Here is a 24,755-nt window from a genome sequence, read left to right as displayed (position 1 = left end):
CTCAGAAATTTTATTCAATTCTTAGTTGTTCGTACAATTTCTATACTATTCTGTAGATACCAATATAGACACTAGTCATATTAAAAGTAATTTAATTTGTGATTGAAGATGTTTGGTGATCAAATGCATATGGGGGGATTGGTTATGAAGTGTTTATGCAATTATTTTGTTCTGGTGATATGGTTAGAGGTCCTGTTGAACAGGCCCTAGATTAGTGACCCCAAAATCGACCCCAAAACCAAAGGTTTGGTGGAAAATGTGTTGTGTAAAAGGTAGAACCTTAAAATCTTGAAAATCTATTATTTCTCAACCCCTAGAAGGACTATTTCACCCTTTGGAATCGTAGGGTTTAGTGGAGTTGTGGGTTGCTGTGTAAAATTGGAGAATTAAGCCTAGTGTGGATAGGCTAGGGGTATCGGATCTTGGGTATAGTCCAAAAGGGTTGATATTGAAAATTAGGGAGGATTTATAGATCCCAAAAGGGTATCTTAATCAGGTTTTAATTTTTGTAGTTGTTTGGGAACTATTGGAGAGAAATCCAAATTAGTGACTGGTGAGGGCTACTAGCTTTAAGGCTAGATATGAATGTTGGGTAAGAGATTAGTTGTCCAAAATTAATGGATGGATGGAACATGGTGGAAAGGCCATGAGGAGATCATTCACAAAGGAAGAATGAAGGTTGAAGCCTTGGAAGAAGTTATGGTGTTTGGGAAACTCTAAGTGCACTTGGGGTAGCCTGGAAGGTAAGTCCTTGAGGGGACATTGGAATAAAGAGTTGTTGCTAAATGAATGGATTTTCTATCTCATATAAAGAAGATGGATACCACACACCACCTCTGCATCATAGACTAAGAGTGCATTACACTTGTTATGGCACTTGGGAATGTAGTTTCTTCATGTGATGCATTGTTCTTGGGGTATCAATCTCGATTGGGTGTCAATGTTGGGATTTCTCAACAAGAAGTAACAGAACTAGTTGGGATTCACTGGAGTGAACTTGGAAGATATAAGGATGAAAGTTTTAGATGTTTAGGTGTTATTCACCATTTGACTAGTCACTTTGTGTCCCTGTTTCATCTAGAGATTGATTGGGACAAGATTCTCAATAAATATTGGAGCATTGATCAATTTGGTACACTTGAGATCGTTGCTTGGCAATCCTTGGTGAAGGAAGGCTCATTCCTTTAATTGTGAACTTATTGATTGGTTGCAGACCAACCACACCACTCTGTAGTTTGCCATAATAGTAGAGAGTTGGCAAATTCTTCTTGGCCAAGGTGGGGAGAGTTCATAGTCTCAGACTCGTGCAAGCTTCTTCCAACCACTTTTGAGGCAATCTAGACTGAGGCATTACTCAAAATTCATGCTAGGACTATAGGCCACTCCTATGCTTTGAATAGAGTGTTGAAATTGGTGATATCAAAATGTATTTCACAAATTCATGTTATGGGCAGCAATAGTTATGGATCATTTTAGACCTACCACATGCGAAGTGTCCATTTTATGTTAGCTTGAGCTTCACTTGGTTTCAAGAATACTATAATATTCTCTACTTAACAAGGCCAAGCATGTGAAGGTGGAAGCTCATCTAGCCTCACCCCCCTCCCCCTAACATCAATCTAAAGTACCCATTATCATCTAATTACATACTTCATTGATTCATTCATCCATTTATGAACCATAACATTCAATCAATACAATCACATAACATTCATTAATATGATATAAAATTCATTAATACACAATAGTAATCAAGACTTCATTAAGACATAACAATATTCATTAACATAAGATTAAAATTAGTATTAATACGCATCATTCATACATAATTACTTAAAACAAAGTTCTTTCATTATCCAACAAGGTTTATGAAAGAAGATTTTTAAAACATCATTTCTTCTTTTTTCTTTTATGAGCTCTCTTAAGAAAAGCGCTCATAGGAGCATCCATATCTGCATCATTCTCCTCCTCTTCTAGCACCTGTAATGTCAAATTACGATGGCTCCTTCTCTTTGCAGGAGCAGGAGGCTGTTGCACTAAAGGGGGCTTTGTTGCAAGAACAAGTGAATGGGATAAATTGGCATACTCTTTTTCTTTTTTTAACTATTACCAGTCTATAATTAAGTACTAGTACAACATAACATGCATTTTTCTTACCTGACTATGCCACATCATGTACATTAACATTTTGATCTGCCGCCACGTCAACATGTTGAACACTTGGAACATGTTCCACTCCTTCGACATGATGTTCAACATGCTCTGAAATATTCAAAAAAATATTATCATGAGTGATGGATTCATTTTGAGCATTGCATATGAAATATGAGTCAATAAGTTTGACTCAAATACTACACAGTTAAATCATGAGAGCAATATCACAACATTTACTCTATGAGATTTGTTAGAACAAATGATTTATCAAAGTACAAAGTTGGAAATCATTATCAACTTCTGATCAAAAGCTTAAAGATCCCTATTTTAAAAAAATGAATATGTTTCAGCAACCAGAGATAATCTTTAAAGTAGTGTTAGAGAAATAAGAACAAAACTATGTGAATGTTCCAAATCATATAATAAATTGCCTTGCCAATCTATAAACCTAGTTCTCATTGCTCAAGAATACCCTAAATACATAATACAAGAAATGCAAACTACTATGATTTAATAAACAACAAATAGCCAAGAGAAAAGTCTCATCTCAAACAAACAAAATCTCATGTACACTGCAATGGAATTGAGAAGCAACACAGAGACACCTTCCAATGATGAAAACTATAGTTATGGATTTTCAAATCATACATTAAAATAGCATCAACAATCTGAAGACCTGGTGGTAATGGATCACAAACTAATATCAATACTTTGTGTTTGATATGCAGTAATTTAATCTACAACCACAATCAATCAAAATATTATTGGCCTTCTCTTGGCAGGGTATTGTCATATAATGTACAGGACCATAACTCTTGCAATCGAAAAAGTTAAACTTAATGCACCTGTTCGTCATCAAAACCCAATTTTTCTAATTGAAAACTACTAACAGAAGCTCTTCATTTAGCTTAGATTGTAGAAGAATCTCCCTACCTAAAATAATTCAAACAATCTTCCTCTGTGAAGGTGCTCTTAGGGTAAATTCAACAAGGTCTTGCGACCAAACCAACTATGTCATTTTGTTCACATCTGTACTGTAAACTTGGGAGAATCCTTTGCTAAAACATTACATAATCTTGAGTATGATCATTGCTTCTTTCCAATATTACTTAACCCAAATTAGAAAAATAGTAGACAGTAAGGAGAGATAATAGTTTTCCTGAAATCATGTTATATTTTCATTACCATTTTCTTCATTCTGATTATTCTTTCAACTATGACCAGTATTTGAATTTAGATGGTGTATATTCAAAAAGACTCTCGATGACTATAAAGTATAAAGATACACACATCTTAAAGACTGGGAAGTCAAGTCTCTCATGTCATTTGAGATGCATATTCTTGAGGATGCTAATAAGTGGTCCTTTATTATATTTTTATTAGCATGGAAGCCTCACTTGGAGAAAAGTTTGAAGAGGTTGTAGTCTTTAAACAATACATTTTCTAAAAGATCTGCACAATGAGCATAGAATATATGTTTGGATAAGACCATGCTTGGAAAATAAATGGAAGGAGAACATTTCATATTTCTGATTGCATAATTAATTTCCAATATCAAATTAATACCTCCACCACTATAATGCACATTATGGCCTTCGTCACGAGCAGGTTCTGTGGTAGGATATGAAGCTACAATAAAATGTTATGCACATTGTTATGTAGTCAATTTATGCTCAAAACTAATACCAAAAAATAAAAGGATCAACTATTCAATTTCATTTACTTTTCATCTAACCAATTTACCTCTGAGATATCATTTGGTGAACTGGATTTTTGAGCAAGGCTTATGGCTTCTTCGTGTAGGCATGCATCCATGAATTTATAGCCTTCCTTCAAGGCAAGATTTCTATCTTCATCTGTGACCTCCACATTGAATTATGTGCCCTGTATTTTTTGCTTAATATCATCAGTTTTGTATGTATGGTTTCACTAAACAAAATTGTTTGCAACATTATATTAAAAAAATTTATTTCATATCATTGTTCCTACTTACAACTCGAGACTAAAGATTCATATAGCCACTAGAGCCAAGTTTGTGTTCGCCAAACTTTTCTAGTCTCACTTTTGTAGCCACGGATGTGTCCTACAATCTATGAACAATTTCAAACATCTTAGATTATATATTTACAAATATGAATAATTAGTGCATGATTACAATGTACTTAATACAATCATGACATACCTCTTTTTGCCCTGTGCTGCTTCATTACCTCTATCTTCACATAGCCTTTTCTCCTTTGCATCTTCTACTATTTCATTCCACTCCATTGGTGGAATCATAGCTAGACAGTCGTACTTTGGGTTATCCTTAAGAGCCCTTCTATATTGATCCCGCACAGTCTTTATATGATTTGCTACTCTTTTGAGAAGTAGGTCATTGTCAAACATGTCTTTTCCAAATTTCTCATCAAAAGATGCACTGAGCTGATTTTTTAATTCCACGGTTTGTAAATTCCACCTTTTTAAAAACAAATAAATTGTTAGATCAATAGCTTTAATATATTATAGTAAATGAAAGAAAAGAAAAATTATGTAGAAATGATATGAAACTACGTACCTTTTACGTATGGTGGTCTGAATAGTCTCAATATCATATGAAAAAGATGTTCAAAGAAAACATTATTACCTACAAAAACATAAATGATTTATCAGTCCAAAATGAGTTAATATAAAAATAAATTAAATTTACACTTTAAATAAAAACAATTTTAAAGCACCTGGAAGCTTTCATTCTTTTAATGGAAACATAGTTTTATTATTCAACAATAATGTCCCTTCATATGAACCAGTACTAATCACATGAATTGCTCCAGGAAATGGATCAACTTCAGTAGTACTGCTCTCTACTAGTCTATCAACTAAAACATTGTGACAATTAAAGTAGACACCAAATGAATTAAAGCATACTTATGGATACAATCAAATTGAAGAAATTGACTAGCAAAAATGTTTTTTCCTCGCATTCCATTAAGGATTTAATTCAGGATAATCAAATAGTGTATTAAAGATACCATATTTTTAGAATTCATGATATATTGTTGTTTATGTTTATGATAAGATAATGTGTTATTTTTAATCATCTATGTTTAGGATAGCTTTCAATGGTCCATGGTCTGTTATCACAGTGAGAGTTCAAGAATATAAAAGTATCTATGCACATACATCGTAGAGAAACATAAAAGACAAAATTAAAAAATATTTTTTAAATGATGTTTCAGTTTACTTTTGGATTCAAAGGTTAGAATTTTTTTTCCATGTAAATTTGAAACATTAATTCAAAAAGTAGCACAAAATCTTGCCTACGTAGTACAATATATGTATGTATGTATGTATGCGTGGTGTGTGTATGCATGTGTTTGTGTGTATGCAAGCTTCTGTAGACATCATTCAAGCACTGATATGCTACTTCGTTGTTCATCAACTTGTACAAATACATTACAAAATATAGCAAAACAAGGTTTTACTAGTTCTAGTGGGCATAGATAAGGATGTTTGCATGGCCCTTGTTGCCAACAATGCACTAGGCAATAGTGGACCGACAACCGAAGGAGGAGTCTGCACGTCATCATGAGCTGAGGAATACAACATTGTTAGCAAAGAAATTTGCAATGGATAAAGATCAAATGGGATACTAGCTAGAAATGTCCACAAAAAAAAAGTAAGTGTTATAATGTTGATGAAGACAAACAAAGTGCTACTTACACGAAGGTTGTGCGCAATGACCATCACCATGTTCACCATGTGATGTCACAAATGGCACAAATGTCTATACAAGTACACATAAAATTAGAGATCAAGATCCATAAGATAGTATAAAATATTCATATCTATTGAACTTCTATTATTGCTTTAGTCGAATTACTGCTTACTTGCAAAGATTGGATTCTACGGCCCAATTCTGTTCTCAGTGCCTCTTTCTCCTCACTTTTGTCACCCTCGATGATAATGTTAACAAGTTCATCAGTGTATCTTTTCTTGATTTGTTGGGTGATGAACATTGGGTCAGTACTAAGGGCGATGTTATGTAGATATGAAGCCTATATTTCAGATCGCATTTGATCAGCGGTCATTCTAGCTTTTTCCTATCATTTGTGACATTAAATATCAGTAAAATTTCATCAAAAAAACTCCAAAGCCATAAAGAAAAGAACATAATAATATGACATTTGTTTCTATATTAACATTAAAATTTACAATATTTAATATTTACCTCTACTGAAGGTGTTTGAGATGGTGCATCCATATCGCCCTGTGAAAAAAATTAGTAAGTCTTAGAAATCAACAGTGAAATTAAAGTAATAGAATTACCAAAAAAAAATATTAATAATAAAGTAGATTGTATATGTAAATCATTTTTCTTAAGTTAAAAATTTAGTGTAACTAATGTGTATATCTAAAAAAAATTGACATGTTCTACTTAATGTCTATATGTGCACATATGGTTTAGAAAGAAAAGTTTGGTCGTACAAGAACCCATCATAGTTGACATTGATCCTAGCTGGACATTTCATTGATCATCATGATCTTCATCCATGTCATCATCATCATCGTCGTCGTCGTCGTACTTGTCACTTTGATTGTTGTCATCACCACCACCATCTTCTTCACCATCATCACCATATTCATCACCATCATCATCATCTTCATCACCATCATCATCATGACCATCATCGCCATGATCATGATCGTCATCAACATCATCATCATTATCACCATTATCGTCATCATGACCAAAATCATCACCATCTTCTTCATCTTCACCACTAGGTAACTGTTGTTCCTGATAATCATTTACTTCCTCTTCTGCTTCTTCAATTTCTTCTTCTTCAATCACATTATACTTTATCGGCCTTCCTCTTAGGTCATGTCTAACAACAAATGACCAACCTAGTTTCTATGGAACACCAAAATAAAACACTTGCTCGCACTGGCTTAGAAGAACATAGGGCTCATCTCTGACTAGACCTTGTATTAATCATAGTAAACCCACTATCATGTTCAATAACAGTCCTATCAGGATCATTTTGATTTAGTCGTAACATGAACCATTTGATGAAAAATAGAACTATTTTGAATGAATTAAATTTGCACTCAAGTATATCATCCAAAATGCCATAGTATCAATTTTTAGATTGTTGAGGATGTATGTCAGTTCTAGATGAAATATTGGTGACCGCGAAGACAACACTTATCCCAAAATCACACATTTTCTTCATTTCATCTGACTTTTTTGTGCAAAATTTATAGCCATGGTAGTACATAGCTTTGTGGTGTTTGACCTGCAATTATTCAAACATGTCAAGATTATTTCCATTGATATGTGAGTTGATATTAAACTTATGCGTGATGATTAGTAATCTTATGTGTACCTTTGTATCTCTTAAGCCATATATTAGATCAAGTACCATTTGTGTAACATTGGGATCTCCATTATGATGAGCTTCTTTAACCAACGATACAACACCATCCCATGTTAACGAGTGACCATTTTCTTGAGACTGCTCAATCCATACCATCATCCAATCAAGATTGTTTGTAATATACAAGTGTAGTGCATCCCATCACAACCAACTATAAAGAAGACAATTACACTTGTTAGAAACAACTTATATATATTGATGATGAATAATAATTATTAAACTACAAAAGAAAAAAACTTATAATTACCTCTCACCCTCCTCAATCTACCTTTCCCCCTCAGGTACTCCCCTTCGACTTTGTCATTAGAGTCGGGATCCCAAATGCGATGTACATGAATATCTACTGCAAACTTTGGAAGATATTTAGTAATGTACACCATGGTCTGGTATATCATATATCCCTCTATCATAGAACCCTCAGGACGTGCTCTTGTCGAACCAAGCCCTTCATAAATTTCAAGTGTCTCTCAACCATCCACATTGATCTAGCTTGTACAGGTCCACACAATTCAATCTCCTCAACTTGATGTATGAGGTAGTGTTCTTGAGCATTGAAAAAGGTTGGAGGTAAACAATTTTGCATTTCACACATACGCTGTGGAATTTTTCTCTTCCAATATTTGATATCTTTTTTGTCAATTTCTTTAGATGATAACCACCTAAAAGAGATTCAATATACAAAACCACATCAACAAGATTTCAAATAAAATTATACAATAGATTTAAGAGAAAGCTAAAAATCTAAGAAAAAACACTTCTAACCTCATGTATTTTCCAAAATCATATATAACTTGTTTAAAAATATTGTCAAACTGTTGTGGAAGGGATAGAGGTAGGACAAACTGCAATCATTAAAAATGATCATTTCAATATATTATTAAATAATAAAATAGGTAGTACATTCAATCTTAAAAATATACTATAAATGGAGAACATAACTTACCTTGACGAAGGTATGCCAATCATGTGTTTTCAACCCAGGCCCAAAATCACCTTCCTTTGATAGAAAAGTGCTTATATTTGCAGCAAATTCTATTGGAAATTTTGTTTTTTTTATGACTTCTTTTAATGCATCACTTTGTTGCTCCATCAATAACCAAGGAAGGGCGCTTGTATTTATGCAATCTCCATTGCTATTTGATTCAATGGAAACTTTTAGTGCATGATTGGATTCATGAATGTCGATACAAATTTTGGCAATTTGTTCTCTATCATGCCTTCCATCCAACATTTTCCATAGTGTCTCTATTACATTCTTTCCAATATGCATAGCATCAAACAAATGCGGAATTGGGAGATCCTTGTAGTACGATAACCTACTAAATTGAATAGGATAATTTTTCATTCCTCTAGGAAGTTGGTCATTGATGCCTTGATGACCTTCACAAGCATCAATTACAACATTAGTAAATATAATACAATATCAAAATACAAATTTTAAACTTTGTACGAAAAATTGGATATTACCTCGACAATTTAGTCTATCATATTCCAACTTCCATAAATGAGGTGTCATTCTTCGTGGCCTTGATGATGTCTCTTCTTTCCCATTGAAAAGATGTTTTTCGGAAATTCGATACCTATGATTATTGTGGAGAAAGTGTCTAAACTCTTCAAACACTTGCTTTCTTAAAGTTCTCGAATGATGAGATTTCATCTTCGGACCACAAAATGGACATGCAAATTTTTTCTTTGTCTGAAGATCTACAAGATCATGTAGAAGTGGATCATGTACAATTATCATGCACAACTTAAACATTTGGTAGTAATGTGTAAGCACTATAACAGACCAAAAATATATGATATAAACAATATAACATACCACAAAAATGAGTTAACCCAGGGGCATCATGTATTGTCCATACAAGCATTGCATGGAATTGAAATTGTCAATGTCCTATCGGTCTAGAGATGTCATACATAGTGATGCCATTCCATAACTTCAACAACTCATCAATCAGGGGCTCAATATACACGTTCATATCTTTCACTTGGTATTTACCTAGCAATTGAATGAACATAAACATTACATTATTATTATGACCATTTTCATGCACTATTTATATTAATTTAGATAACTATAAAATGATAAAAATACCTGGCACAATCATTGACAACATTATGTGCTCCCTCTTTATGGACATCCAAGGAGGAATGTTATTATTAATAACAAAAATAGGCCACACTGAGTAAACAGATCCCATATCTCCATATGGATTGACACCATCCGCTGCCAATGAAAGCTTCAAATTATGAGGTTCTTTAAAGTGTGACTATGTTTCTTCTATCTCTTTAAATGCAAAACCATCGACAGGCATTCGCATAATGTCATCTTGACTTCTATTGCATGCATGGTAATCCATAAATTGTGCCAAGGTAGCACACCTGAATAACCATTGAAGATGTGGAATAATGGGAATGTACTGAAGAACCTTGTGAGGCACTTTTTTTGTTATTTGATCTGATCGATATCTACTACTATGACAATCAGAGCATTCTGCTACAAATTCATATTGTTTATCATATAGAATGTAATCATTGGGACATGCATGTATTGTTTGATACTTCATTCCAATCTGATCCATAATGTTGGATAATTCTTAGTACGAATGAGGCAAAATGCTTGATGGTGGTAACAAAAACTCACTAATCAACCTGCAACAACAAATATGAATTGTTAATATAATGAATAGTAATTGTATGCTAACATTGAAGATGACAAAAATGACATACCTTAGCATATGTGACATTGCTAGATTGGATATACCATTCATAAAATTTAAGTTCACCAACAACACTATAGCCAAGAGTAGAGTTGTTTGAGAGCCTTTGTATAAGAGTTTGTGTGCCTTCTCAAGTAAAAGTATATCAATACCATCTTCATCATCATTATTAGATTTGCTAGTACCATCATTGTGAGCCTCTTCATCACCTGCCCCAATACCATCTTCTTCAATCATGTCCTCTGGCACATTATCATCTTCTTCCATGAGAGTGTTATTCTCAGCTTGGATATTCACACCTCCATGTTCCTCCAGTAGGAAATCCACATTTAGCAATGGATGAAAATCGTGGCCCCTTCAACATGACCATGTTTCCTACAATGACTTTGGGCTGTTGTGATTAGAATTCTTTGAGTCTTTAAGCCTTTACACTTCTTGCAAGGACAATAACATTTATTAGGTTTACTTCAGAACTGAGCCCACAATGCAGCCATTACCTCATTTTGTTCAGCGTTCATATTGTCAGGCGTGGTCTTTCTTCATAGGAAAATATATCTGCAAATAAATCGGACATGTTGTGATTAATTTTTATATCTGCACATATGGTTTTTCTTGATTAATGTTTTCAAATGTAACTAAAATGATCCTATAATTTCTAGAAGGTGTAGATGTTTGCAAAATGTGCAGTACCACCCTTCTACCAAAAAAACACACCTAGTATAGAATAATGGATAAGATCAAGACAACAATAATACTGGTCCTTCTATTGATACACCTTTTGAAGGTTGAATAAGGTCCTAATTTTCCTAACCCACTCTATTTTATCTACTATACTTTCTGCTTTCAGCACAATTGCACTATGTGCTGGAATAGAAAGCCATGAAATAAAGATCAACAACCATTTGAGCATAGAAGGTGCCAATTTAATATACAAATATGTGCACTTGCAGTTTGAAACTTGAACCCCAAAAAGACACACACCTTTTAGTACTATTCTGTATGAAACCTTATTGTTGATTTTGAATGTAAGACTTATAGCTACAACATCAGGACCATTTTCCTTTTTTGAGTTTTTAGAACTTGATTTAGCTAGAGCTGGAGAATCATAAGTACCATCATTAATTCAATTATTCAAAGACATTAATTCATTAAAACAATTTGTGGTGCTTGCTAGATAATCAAGAAAACCAAATACTCCATATAAAATTACATAATGGATAAACAAACAGAAACAGTCAATCTCATTTTTCCGTTACTTGATTTAGAAGTTTAAAGGTTCCAATTACAAAACAATTTTTTTATCCTTCGGGGAACTTTTGAAAAAGACCAAAAGCCTTTATAATCACAAGAGATCAACTTATAGTATACTTAAATGTTAGTGAAGATTTGCATTGTAAAGTTTCCTGGAAGTGACTGGCGCATATTACAATTACTATTCCACTTAGGCACCATGATATTGCCACATAGGCACTATGATAAAATTAACCATTTCTATTGGTTGGAGAAACTATGGTGAATTAAAGTATATTGTTGTGAAGGAACAAGGTATGCTCATCAAAACCTTATTAGAGTAGCTGGAAATATAATAGTAAAGTTTGCAATAAATCTTCATGTGAGAATCTTTTCCATGAAGAGTTGGGCTGCTAATAACTTCATAGTCCACATGTTCAATTGATGGTATAAATAGATATGTAGTTCATACTTCTAGCCATCTTAAGCTAGGCATTACTTTCTTATGGCAATCATATTGCCTGAATTGGGCATAGCAAGTCAGCAAGAACAAGGCACATCAAAATCCTTTAAGAGTGCTCAAAAGTCTTGGCACTAATTGGTGGATACTCGCTGTAACAACTTGGTCATCCATTGCTATTTGGGATCTTAGTCATCCATTACTATTTTAAGAAAGATATTGGCAAATATTGTAGTTTGATGTGCACCAATATGAGGAATTAGAAGATAAGGAATCACATTAAGAAGTCAAATGATATGAAGGTATCATGTCGATACTAATGATAAATTAATTCAATTAAATAAAACATATTCATATAGAATTATTGACTAAGACCACTCTTAAAGAGGAGAGATCCACTTTTAGAGTAGGCCTTCAGTGTTCATTATTTACCTTGACATCCTAGTAGGTGCTTCCATGCATCCTCTTTTGAATAGGGCAGCCAAAACCATATGTCTATAAAGGGCTTTCACAAGCCCACATCTTTGATATATGGGATATTTAGGACTTCCATTTGGCCTATAAGTCGGGCATGCTTAATACATAAAGAAGAATGCCTAATCTCTTGAAGAAGAACAGATACATATATACTTGCAGGTGCTTTCCCATGATTAGCTTCTCTAAGAATGCTCCCACATGCATGGCTAGCAAATCTCCCCAAAGTGTTGGAAGCATTTAGTTGAACAGAAGCATGTTGTGTATTAACTGATTCAAAGGTCTTTCTTTTCTTCTGATTTTCTCCATAAGTTGATATTCCTTGCAAGGATGGAATTGACTGCACAATATCTGAAAGGCAATGCTTTCGACTACTTATTTTTGGAGTTATGTCAGATGTGTTACCATGACAAGTTAAAGAATCTAATGTTTGACCTATAAGATGTATACCTCATGCATTAGCTAGATGATATTCAGTTAAAAATAGAAGGCATACAACACACACAATTGACATGCCCAACCCAACATGCTACCATTTTCCATCTCAAAAGTATAGTGAATTAGAAATAGAAACTTGCATGCTGGGGGGATCATGTGAAAGCTAGTTACAAAGCTTTTGAATACAGTTGATGTTTGACCACCAGTTGAAGTCTTAACAAGAGAAGACCTTAACTGTTGAATGGAATTCCTATGCACTAATGATATTCTTACTGTATATGATGAACTAGTTTTCCAATGAGTAGAATGTGATGGGAGCCCCTCCTTTGAAGAATACATTACTTTTCTTAGATGATTATCCTCCATTGATGGATAACCTAAAGTGTCTCCCAGATACAATGCAGACTTAGAAGAAGTGAGATCATGGTTAAAATAATACTTTGTAGCTGATGACAATTTATTAAAAGATTGGATCTTTGCAGGGTTGAGTGTGGATGTATTGACTCCATAATTGTGTCCACCAGCTGAGGGGCTTGAGCCAGTCTGCCATACATTCTTATGATTTGGTTTAGACATCAACCTAGTGTTAAAAGGTGAGCTTCCAATAGAATTTTTTCCAGTATTATTAATTAAGGACAACTAAGAGTTCCTATCCCATGTAGTTGATGGTCCATACTTTCCTCCTTGTTGAATACCCTACACAACACTTAGATGATTTGATGGTGAAGATTCAACAAGAAATTTATGTTTTGGTAAATATCAAGATAATGGTATTCCCTTGTCAAACTCAAATACATCATCTACTAGAGATGAAAATCTTGACTGCAAGCACCCTTGGCCCTGAAGATCAGAGTCTATAAATGCATCAAGATTAGACACAGATTCTGACATTAAATTTGAAATTTTTGTTATCTCTTTGTCTAGAGATGATTGCCCATTGTCTAAAAGGCTCATTTAGATATAAAAAGTGGGGAAAGACTTCTTTTGAAGGCATGGAAGACTGGATAATCATAAGATAACCATAGTAAATTCTGGCCTAAGATATAAGATAGTTCTTATATGCATAAAGGGAGCATAGGAATTAAGGAAGGATTGATGGAAGAAGGGAGGGGAAGATAGTAAGGAAGTACCTTCATTTGGTTAACAATGATGAAGAGTTTTACCTTATTTGAAGGGTGGTAATTGTGAAAGGCTGTGACCAATGCAAGGGGCACATGTGATGAATGGAAGTGACTCTTACATTGTAAGATATAAAGAAGAGGTTTCATTTGAGGAGGGCATCCAAGGGAGATAAAGTTGGGGAATAACATATTAATTTAAAGTGGTGATTCAATTTTTATGACAAGTGTTGAACCTTCCACGAATGATATATAAAAGAAGAAATTTTTTAATGATCATTTACCATTCATCACTTCCAAATACATTAAATCAACACACAATCATCACTCCTCAATTTATGAATTACAACATTCATTTAGTCATTATTTACTAACTATCAAATTTTCAAATAAAAGAAAATCATTCTATCATTCATCAAACATTAGTTGCGAATAAAATTGACTTGCAATCAGTTCTTCAATTAATTCAATCAGTCTATACTAATCATTCAATCGTCCTGAGTGAATAAAGAAATATAAAAGACAAGAAGACCATATGATTTAGATTATTGGATATTCTTATTTGGTCTTTAGCCATAAACTCATGTTTTGTTGAATCTTAACTAGTGCTATGTTTATGCCTATTATTGGCCTGATTTTGTTGATAAAATTTTAACTAGGGTATTGGAGAAAGAAGAGCTGATCAAATTTTAGAACTGCGAGAAACTTCCCTGGAGGGCTTGAAGGAGGTAGTTATATCTTTGAATGTATTTAAAAGTATTTTTTGACAAATGAATTTCTATTTGAAGATATTTTCTAGAAGTAATACACTAATTTTGTTTTGTAGCTCCATGATCTACAGATACAAAACATGTTCAAGAGTACGGCTCAACAAGTCTTTGGTTGAAACAAAAAGAGTTGTTCCTTGTGTTAGGCATTATTTTCTGTAATATATGACCTCTTCTATGCCAAAAATTGGCATTCATTCTCGAAGTATGAGGAAAAGCTGCTTTTTCCCTTAAAATGTAGACAGAGGATATAACTTCTAAAATTCAGGAAGTGTGAGATACTCATCCTCTAATCATACGAGAAACATGAGTCGTGTATTTTTAGATACCTCTTGACGCTTCTTGGAAGCTCATTCCACATAATTTCCATGAGCTAGAGGGTTCTCTGAAGTCCAATTGAATATGAGAATTATTCTTAAAAGATACTATTTTCTCTTCGAACTTTGGAGCTTTAAGTGGTAGCTCAGAAATTGTCAAAAATTACTAATTTAGTTCCATGGACTAAGAAGGTGTTGAATTCTAGATTGGGAAAGAAGACTAGGCACAAGGTCTACATGGAATACCTGATCAAATGGAAGGGAAAGCTAGATATTGAAGCTACATGGATACCAGTGACTAATTTCAAGAAGAAGGGAATAGATCTCAACTTGATTTCTCCCACAGTCCCATGAGGACTTCTTTTGTTGGGGAGAATGGTGTAGTAGCACTCTAGGATCCTTAAGGTCCTATTGAAATTTTTTTTGTGTTTGTCTCTTTGATGGGCCATGGTATCTAATAATAGATAAATGAAATCTCAAAGTGATATCCAAGTGCATCTTGGCATGTTTTCTAAGTCAAAATTCAAAAGTTGTGGAAAAAATGTGAAGTTGCATTCCCTGGGTAAAAAGTTGTCAATGGGTCCAATTGTCTCTAGGAGTATAGTATATGATCCAAGGCCTAGAATGGCTTGGAATAGAGTCTAGACTCATGTGAGATTGGGGAACCATTTGGTAAGGTTCTACACACCTAGGCTGAAAGGAACCAAACATTTCCAAAAGTTGTCAAGAAATTGAAAAGTTGTCAAGTTGCAAGTTTGACAACTTTATGTGAAACTTTTGTAACTTGGTTCAATATTTTACCAATTAGTCACCCACTCCTAGAATTTAGTATGGGGAAGGTTTAGGAAGGCTATTTAAACCCATCCAAACTAGTTTGTATGGTTGGATGTTGTGTTTTTCAACTAGAATTAATTGAATGCTGACCAATTTTGATTGTACAACTATGCAATGGTGAACATCCACAATCATATTGATTGAAATTTGAGTTATTTTACATTTAGTAGTTAGAGTATGTGGTCTTGATACTTTTTACATAATTGTGTGTATTCTTGATTAGTTTTGTTGGGTTAATACTTATTATTTTGTACTCTGCTGGTCACTGGACAAACCCAAGCAGTTTCAAAAGAATGGAGTCTAGATTCATTTATTGTGGTTAAAAATTCATGGAATTATGGGAAATGAAAGTAGACTCTATATACATTATGTCATTTTTTATTGGAATGGAAGAGTTGTAGTTTGCTATTGTTACCAACCATCCCTAGGCGTGAGAATATATTTTGTATTTCCAAGCACCAACTTTAGTTGTAGGCTCCATTCATTGCTTATCTTTTGGACAATTGAAGATAAAATAGGGCTACACCACAAGGACATTGATGTAGTACATATCATATGCCAGATTGTATAGAGCAACAAAATTCTATCCTCCATTACAATGGCATGCCACAAATCCTATTTATCTTAAGTGTGTCTCTATGGACTATTGATCAAACCTTCAGCGTGCTCATCTATTGATCAACTCTAGAAATAATTAACACATGCTCAAATATTTGATAATTGTAATTAATATGTTTATAAGCTATACAACTATCAAGAAGACAAATTATAATTGAAATTCTTAAATTTGATCAAAACACTGAGTTGAACATGCTGCAATGATCTCATGGGAATACATAGGCATTCGAGTGCTATAAGGATAGTTTAACATAATTCTAAAGCATGTTCTACTAAATGTGGTTTAATATTGGTTCACTTCAATTATCAGGTTATCTGATCACCTAAGAGACACTAGTGCCCCATATGCATGTAATGCTGAAACATATAAATATTCCTTCACAAGTATCCTCCTTAATGGATTTAGAAGAGATGAAGAATTATTTTTTTAAACTCGCGTTTGTGCATTGATCAACTTATGGTTCCAAAGGAAACAACAGTGTTCTTTTTTTAGGAAAAAATTTACCAATAGCCTATTTTTAAAGAAGGGATACTTTCTTCTTGACCTTAACACTTTTTGACATTATTTAATTTGGTATATTTTTGTCATAAATTTTTGTATAGAATAGTGCGCTAAAATAAGCATAAATTTGTGGAGCTGAAATTAGAACTTTCTTAAAGGAAGACAAGGTTTTGTTTGGACTCTGAAATTTAACTTTTGACCAACAGACTAAGAGGACTTACCCATAATTTTGGCACTATGCTTCATCATCTATTCAAGATTATATCTGTGTCTTCAATCTGTGAGCAAAGAGCAAGTTTGATCATTAATTTTAACTATTTCATGGGGCTCTAATGTTTTCTATTTTATAGCTGACCAACTATTGAAGAATTCATCTACCTTTGATTTTGCTTTGCAAAAGAGACCACTTCTATAGCTTACCATTAGCCTGTTACAAGTTGAATCATCCCAGTCGTCACTCTTTAAAACATGTCGATGCCCCTTATCATCTATCTTGTATAGCCTTATAATAAATATCAGTTATGCTTATTACACTATCCAAATTCTCATTAAGACTTACAAATGGCATTTGAGTTCCTTCTTGCCTCTTTGATCTATTACTCATTGACTACATTACACAATGCAAAAGATATCCTTCTCTAGTGATATTTTTTGGATTATTGGTAGACCATTTCCCACCAAAGTGAACATTGTCCAATATCTCATATGTAACAGCATTGTGAATAAAAAATATTTTCATAAGTTTACCTAGCCACATCATAGCCTGATTCAGCATTCCAAGGCTACAAAAATGATTAAGCAGTGTACTATAGGACACCGTATCTGGGAAAAAACCCATTTTAAAATGTTTTTCTAAAAAAGTAACAACCAGACCAAGGGAATCCTTGCAGAGCCCATCCAAAATTGTATTGAAAGTTAATGTGTCTGGAGAAAATCCTATGGAAACAACTCTCTCAAGGAGATTAAAAGCTAGCTGAGTCATTTTTGTAATGCAAAGACCATTTATCAAAGTATTGTAGGTAATAACATCAGGACAACAACCACGACATGATATCATGTTCATGATCTCCAAAGATCACTTCATATCAGCTACCTTACAGTGAGCATTAATTAAAATATTGTAGGTAAACATATCAAGGGACAAGCCATTGCTTGGCATGAGGGTACAAAGCTGATTTGTTGTACTTATCATTTCTTGTTTACAAAATCCATTAATGAGAGTATTAAAAATAACGACATTAGGCGCAAGCACAATTTTTAATCATTTTCTTTTCTAGCCCATTGTCCATCAATCAATGAGCTATAAGTGAAATTGTCAGGAAAAATGTGTCGATTTACCATTTCTGTAAGGAATCTATGTGCCTGCTTTATGTAGCTTATCTTGCAAAGCCCGTTCATAAAAGGAGTGTAAGCAATAACATCAGGTGGAATTTCTTTCTTGTCCATTTGTGCCCATAGTTTAGAAGCTTGTCCTACATTACCATTCTTGAGATGTTCATCAATCAATACACTTTGTACAGTTTTGTCACGAATCAAACCTTCTCCAAACATTTCCCTCAAAAGAAAATCTGCCTCCTGTATATTACCTTCCTTGCATAACCCCATTGTAAGAGTAGTATAAGTAATCACATGAGGCAAAAGACCACTCTTTAACATATTATCAAATAGTTTGAATGCAACACTTATGCAGGCAACCCTGCAGTGTCCAACAATAATGATATTATACGTAAAGTTTTTTGGAGCCAAACCATTTAGAATTAGTTGGTTTAAGAGTCTGACTACTTCTTCTAGCCTACCAGCTCTACAATGACTTGAAATGAGCTATAAGTGCACATATCAGGAGGTATGTTCCTTTCAATTATGTAATGTAATATTTGATTGCCTCGCTTTTCTCTGCCAAACTTGAAATAATAAGCAATGAGTGTGTTGATCCCTAGAGAAACCTGGCTAATGTTGATAGAGAAATGTGCTTGGACATTGCAGGAGTGGATTGAACTTCAAGAAATTAATTTGGATTGTGTTAGGGATTGAACTGTAGGAGTCCATTAGATTTTGATAGTTTTGTGTTCTATTTTTTGACTCATCAAATTTGTTTGCCTTGCTTTTGGATTACTAGTATTTATGAATATCTTAGGAGGTTGTTATAAGCACCAGTTTGAAAACTCTAGTTAGGGAACAAAGCAAATGAGAAATGTCTAGTCCAAAAAAGGCAAACATTGTATAGGGTGCATATAAATATATTCAAAACAAGGCAAGAAATGAGAATCTATAAAACAAAACTTCAACTTTCCTTTGTAACACTGGGAAGGAGACTCTTCAACGTTTCCAGTTTTTATTTGATCCTTTCACGCCACCTTCTTTCTGAAATCTCTTTCAATGGATCAACTTTGAAGCATTCACGAGCTCTCCTCTGCTACAATCAACCACCAAAGAACCCAAGATGTCAAACTCTATTGGTGCTGATGCTATTAAACCCTTTTGTTGTATACTCCTAGCCACAAATCATAGTAGTAGAAAATGGTTCAGTGCACGAGTCTTCTGGGTTGCGTAACAATAAGATTAGGGCGGAAAACATAACTTTTTTCAATTTTTGGTTAAAGATGAGCCCGTGTTGGTCAAAATTTTGACCAACACGGGCTCATCTTTAACAAAACTCATCACAATTCGACCAAATTGATCCCAAATTATTAGATGGTTGAAAGTTTTGGTCAAAAATTTGAGTCAAATGTACTAGTGTAGGTTGATCATTGTAACTTCCCTCTTGATATTTTAGGAATATTGAGAGATGAACATGAAAGCCAATTGGTCAAATGTTTTGATATTGGATGGTATCTTAGAGAACCACTCCATGGCTTGTTGTCCAAGGCTTCTAGGAAACAGTCACTTTAGGTATGTCATGTCATGCAAAAATTCCATACTCAATGTATAGAATTGTTTTAGATGGTCTTGTAGATTTGATGTTCCAAAATATTTCTCATACTTTGGTATTTGTACATATTGTGGGAAAGGCATGAAGGTAATTTTCTTATCAAAGGGGAGAGAACACACCTTTTTGAGGCTAAATTCTGCGAGTTTCATTTTTTCTCTCTTCATTCTTTCCATTTCCATTTGTAGATCTTGGACTTTTTGTGTGATAATGTCTAGGGGTGACTCTTCTTTATCTCATTTTAAGTTTGTCACATCAAATTAGGATGGAAATTTTGCACCTTGTTGTGCCAATGCTAGTATGTAATGTTCCTTATGTTTCTCATGTATCTTGTCCATGATGTCGACAAGCTCATGATCTTGTTGAAAATCTTCAATTTTAGTTTCAATACTCTTGGCATCCCATATGTTAGATGAACCCATTATGGCCATAGATTTTGAATTTTGATTGAACAAGGGTGACTTGTGAATAGCTTTGTTCTGTGAGCAATCAATTGTTGTATTAGGTTCAAGGAGATTTAGAGGTTTTGTGGGCTTAATGGTTCTATTAGCTATTCTAGCACTCACTTGTATGGGCGATCATTTTGATTTTGTAGCTATACTAGTTTTATGTAATGACATGAAATGTGAATTGGATTCCTTTAGTTCTTAGGCATTTTTGAAATGTGAGGGTTTCCATTTGACCACAATTTGTCTATAGTAACAAGCTAGGTTGGAGAAGGCATTTGTCAATGTTGATAGGATGAGTTTCATTTTCATGAAGTCAAGTAAAGGGACGAATGTGTGTCTCTAAACATCTTTGACTTGATGTACAAAATGAAGCAATGAAAATTGTTGGGTTGATAATTTTTTTGTAGCTTTGCTTGTTTCAAGAAGATGTTTTCAGTCAAATATGGAATTTCTTAGATTTTGTAAAATACCAGCAAGGAAAAGGGTATCCAAATTTATTATTTATTTGCAATTATTATGCACACAGATGGCCTCTATTTTATGTTTTTCTCAAATGCGGTATAGGATTGGTTAGATACATTGTTTAATTGATCATATGTGTTGTTTAAATGCTCAAATGTGCTATTTGAACTATCATATGTGTTGTTTCATAATTCAGATGTGTTGTTTCAAGGTTTATATGCACTATTTCATAGGTATATGCATTATAATAGAGATTGAAAGCATTACAAGAAAATTCAAAAGCATTATTTTATGTAGTGTATGCACTACTTTAGCATTGTTTAGCAATCCTCTTATTTCAAATTTGGTTTTTCGATACCAATTTGAAGTTTGTCTTTCTGGAAGGATTGTGATCCACACTAGTGTTTTTCATTAAGTCTTAAAGAACTTCCAAGCGCAATAGTAGCAGAACCAAAGAAAAATTTACAACCACATGCACCTAGAAATGAAAGAAAATGGCTTCCTAACAAGGTTATCTAAACTCGATGACTAGTGGGTTTTAGTGTTTAACCAACTATGTTTAGATTAACCTCTCTTGTGATAGAGAGCTTCCCACCAATGCTAAGGAGGTTTGGCACAATCCCTTATGGGACTACTAGAGGAAGGCTAAGTTTTAAACATAGGTGGCTTGCATTAAATTGGGAATGCAAGATTTGGTGGCAATCCCTCTCACTAACCCTACTAGGGAAACTTGGGATGTAGCTTTTCTATAGAAAGATAATCCTACCTAGTGGAAAGCAGGAAATGGAAATCACAATAGGTCTAGGAGTTTGATCACCCGAGGAGAGTGAGAGCATATCCCTACTATTTTAAATTCCCAATCACAACAGTCACAAAGTTTTAATTACTAGCCCTTATACTATTAAAGATAGAGGGACTCCTATTTAGGCTATGTGTGGATTCTTTCCTCATTCAATTGTGACTGATCTTTACAGTAGGTTAGGCATTTTGATCAACTCAAAGGAGTTAAGAGCATAGGCCTACTTCTATTTCACATTAGTGAGATTGAATGTTCCTATTAAGCTATGTTTGGAACTTAGAAATGCCACACTTTTAATCAATAAAATCTAAGGTCCACTTACCTAATTCGGAGCTAGCAAACGCTAGTTACATTTATGAGGGTCTTCATTCTTGTTGCACACTATCTACAATCTGAGAGCTTTTTCATTATCTTGGAAGGGCCCTATAAGAAAATGACATTTGGATCTAGAAGTTAGATTCAAGAAACTATAATTTTTACCAAATGCACTATAGGAATACTCATATGCATTACAAAAAGCCCTATATGCACTATTTAATCTTTCAAATGCACTGTAAAAAACTTTATATGTGCCTTATAAATGATCAAATATGTTAGAGAATTCTTCAAAAGTGTTATAGAAAGACGCAGATACATTATATAACTATATAAATGTGCTTTAGAAAGATGTAAATGCATTGCAAAACTATTTAAACACACTTCAAAAAGATCAAATATGTTAAAATAGAGTTCATAATCATCAAAATATCTCTCTGAAGTGTTAAAACAAATCTTAGAAGCATTAGAAGATTTAGATCCAGCCCTTGTGTGCTTGGGGAAGACTTTGGAACATTGTTCTTGCTGATATGAGGCCCTGTGATCACTGTAGAACTTGTATTTGATTTGATCTACATAAGACAATTGCAAGAAACATAGATCTATACTAGAAATGAAAGATCAGACTAATTTTTTTGAAAATAGAGAGACTTTTAGTTCAACCCCATGGTGGGCACCATTTTGTACACGGTGCAAATGTGTATTCATGAAACCTTAATGTATAATGTAGATATACTGATGACAAACTAGACTAAACCCAAGATATCATCATTAGAATGTAATCTCTACAAGTGTCTCATGTTTCCCTAACTAAAACTACTAAAATAGCTCTCAGACTAGCATCTTAGTGACAGTTCTAGAATGGGAGTATGCTTAAAATATAGATCTACAAGAATACATGCAAGATCTACAACTAAAATGTGGATTATATGTGAAATACAACTCTTAGAATGCTCTTAAAATGGTCATGCAATGAACTGACATATAATAAATGATGCTAAATAACACAAAATAATGCTAAAATGCTATGAACTTGCTAGAATGATAATGCTAAAATGATGAATCAAAATGCACCTATAGTGTAGATGCCTAAAAATTTGGTCCTTTTCCTCTTGGATTTCCCTCCTATTTATAGGATTTTGGAAGGGTTTGGGGTAAGAATTAGAATTTTCACCTTTGACTAATGGGTGAAAGTTAAACTAAAAATATCTCATAAGAGACTAGGCGGAAGAGTCCAACAGACTTGGTTTTGAGGATAATTGAGGATATTTTAAATTCTTTTAGAATGAAAAAGGGAGATTTTAAATCTTGTGAGGATAAATTATTTTATTGATTTAATAAATGTCTTATTTATTCTCAACACTTTATCTTTTTCTTCCTCCTTTTTTGAATTTCATTTTATGAATTTGCATTGTTTTTCTCCTCTCTTAAAGTTGATTTAGGTCTTGTGTATTTGATAGATAATTAATGACTTGATGTGATTTTTGATTTGAAAGTCTATTGTGTTTCTTCTAATTTTCTCTTTTATTTGCATTGATTGATCGAAATTGCATGATTTAGGTCTTTGCCAATTTTTGGGTGTCTACAATGAAATCTGTAATGCCCTGCCAGGGAACCCATAAGAAATTAACCTAAAATGTCACTAAGTTTGCCAAACAATTATTTTTCAAAGATTAAAACAAAAATAGATAATATAGTGAAAGCCATAACTCATAAACATACAAACAATACATTAAAAAATTGCATCTCTTAAGGGTTCCATGACATTGAATCACATACATAATTTTTATTAAGACTGAATTTGATACATAACGAAATTCTCATCATAGAATTGTTGGAATTAACAATGGGCAAGTAAACTCTAAGCGGGTTGGGCAAGTGTGGGGGTTGAATCTATGATTCAAAACTTTAACCATAAAACATTCACCACACATCCATCTCACAATTTGCATGTAAATTGAAATAGCTAGCTACACATGTTCATTGATAGCATGAAAAAAATAACAAATAACATAGTAAATTTGTTACCCAGAAACCCTCCAATGAGAAGGTAAAAGTGGAGTGGGGTTGACACCCTCAAATCTTCACTACTATAGTTGTAAAGTGTAGCCATTTAAGATTACAATAAGTTTTATCATAAAATATGAGCTACCTTGTGAAAGATTTTCCCTATTAAAGGCTTACAAAGTCTATCAATATTACCCTATTAAAGAATTTTAACACTTTGCTAAAAGTGTTCCTTATTAGAGGAGTTCAACTTACAATAAAGTAAGCACCTTGTTAAAGAATTTACAAAAGCTTGCTAGGACTACTTAGTGATGATATTTTTATTGATTCACCTGTTAGAATGTATTAGCCTTGATCCTTTGGCTAGCACCTCTACTAGATATCAGATCTCCTCTTTCCTAATGTGTACTTGATCCTCCTAATCAAATGTATCTCTTCTATCCTTTAACTACACTTCTCTATTCTCTCTAACCGATTCTACAATTCATAACATGATCATAGACTCCTTTGTCACCATGAATGTTATGTCTATACTTAGCATTTTCCCTTCTCTTCTCATCTGTGCATACGTGATTATTTTAATGCTTTTCCTCCTTAAGAAGACTTAGGTTACCTAGGGTTAGGTAGGAATCAATGATTGTGATTCACACATTTTTCCACTTAGAACATGCTGGAATTAAAAATAGGAAAGGTAAACTTCTGGGGGGGGTGCAGGGTGGGTGGGGGGGAGGGGGGAGGAGGG

At 33.7% G+C, this 24,755-nt stretch overlaps 1 pseudogene; it reads right to left on the bottom strand.

Moving 5' to 3' along the window:
- The window catches only part of LOC149547283 (pentatricopeptide repeat-containing protein At1g03100, mitochondrial-like), a 99,419-nt pseudogene that overhangs the window by 44,426 nt on the left and 30,238 nt on the right, over positions 1 to 24,755 (bottom strand).

This window comes from Cupressus sempervirens, chromosome 7, assembly GCF_028749045.1.
Source record: "Cupressus sempervirens isolate cs-2001-9-10 chromosome 7, ASM2874904v1, whole genome shotgun sequence".
Classification (NCBI taxonomy): domain Eukaryota; kingdom Viridiplantae; phylum Streptophyta; class Pinopsida; order Cupressales; family Cupressaceae; genus Cupressus; species Cupressus sempervirens.
The sequence above is the reverse complement of the archived record's forward strand: the minus strand, read 5'-3'. Positions and strand labels throughout refer to the sequence as shown.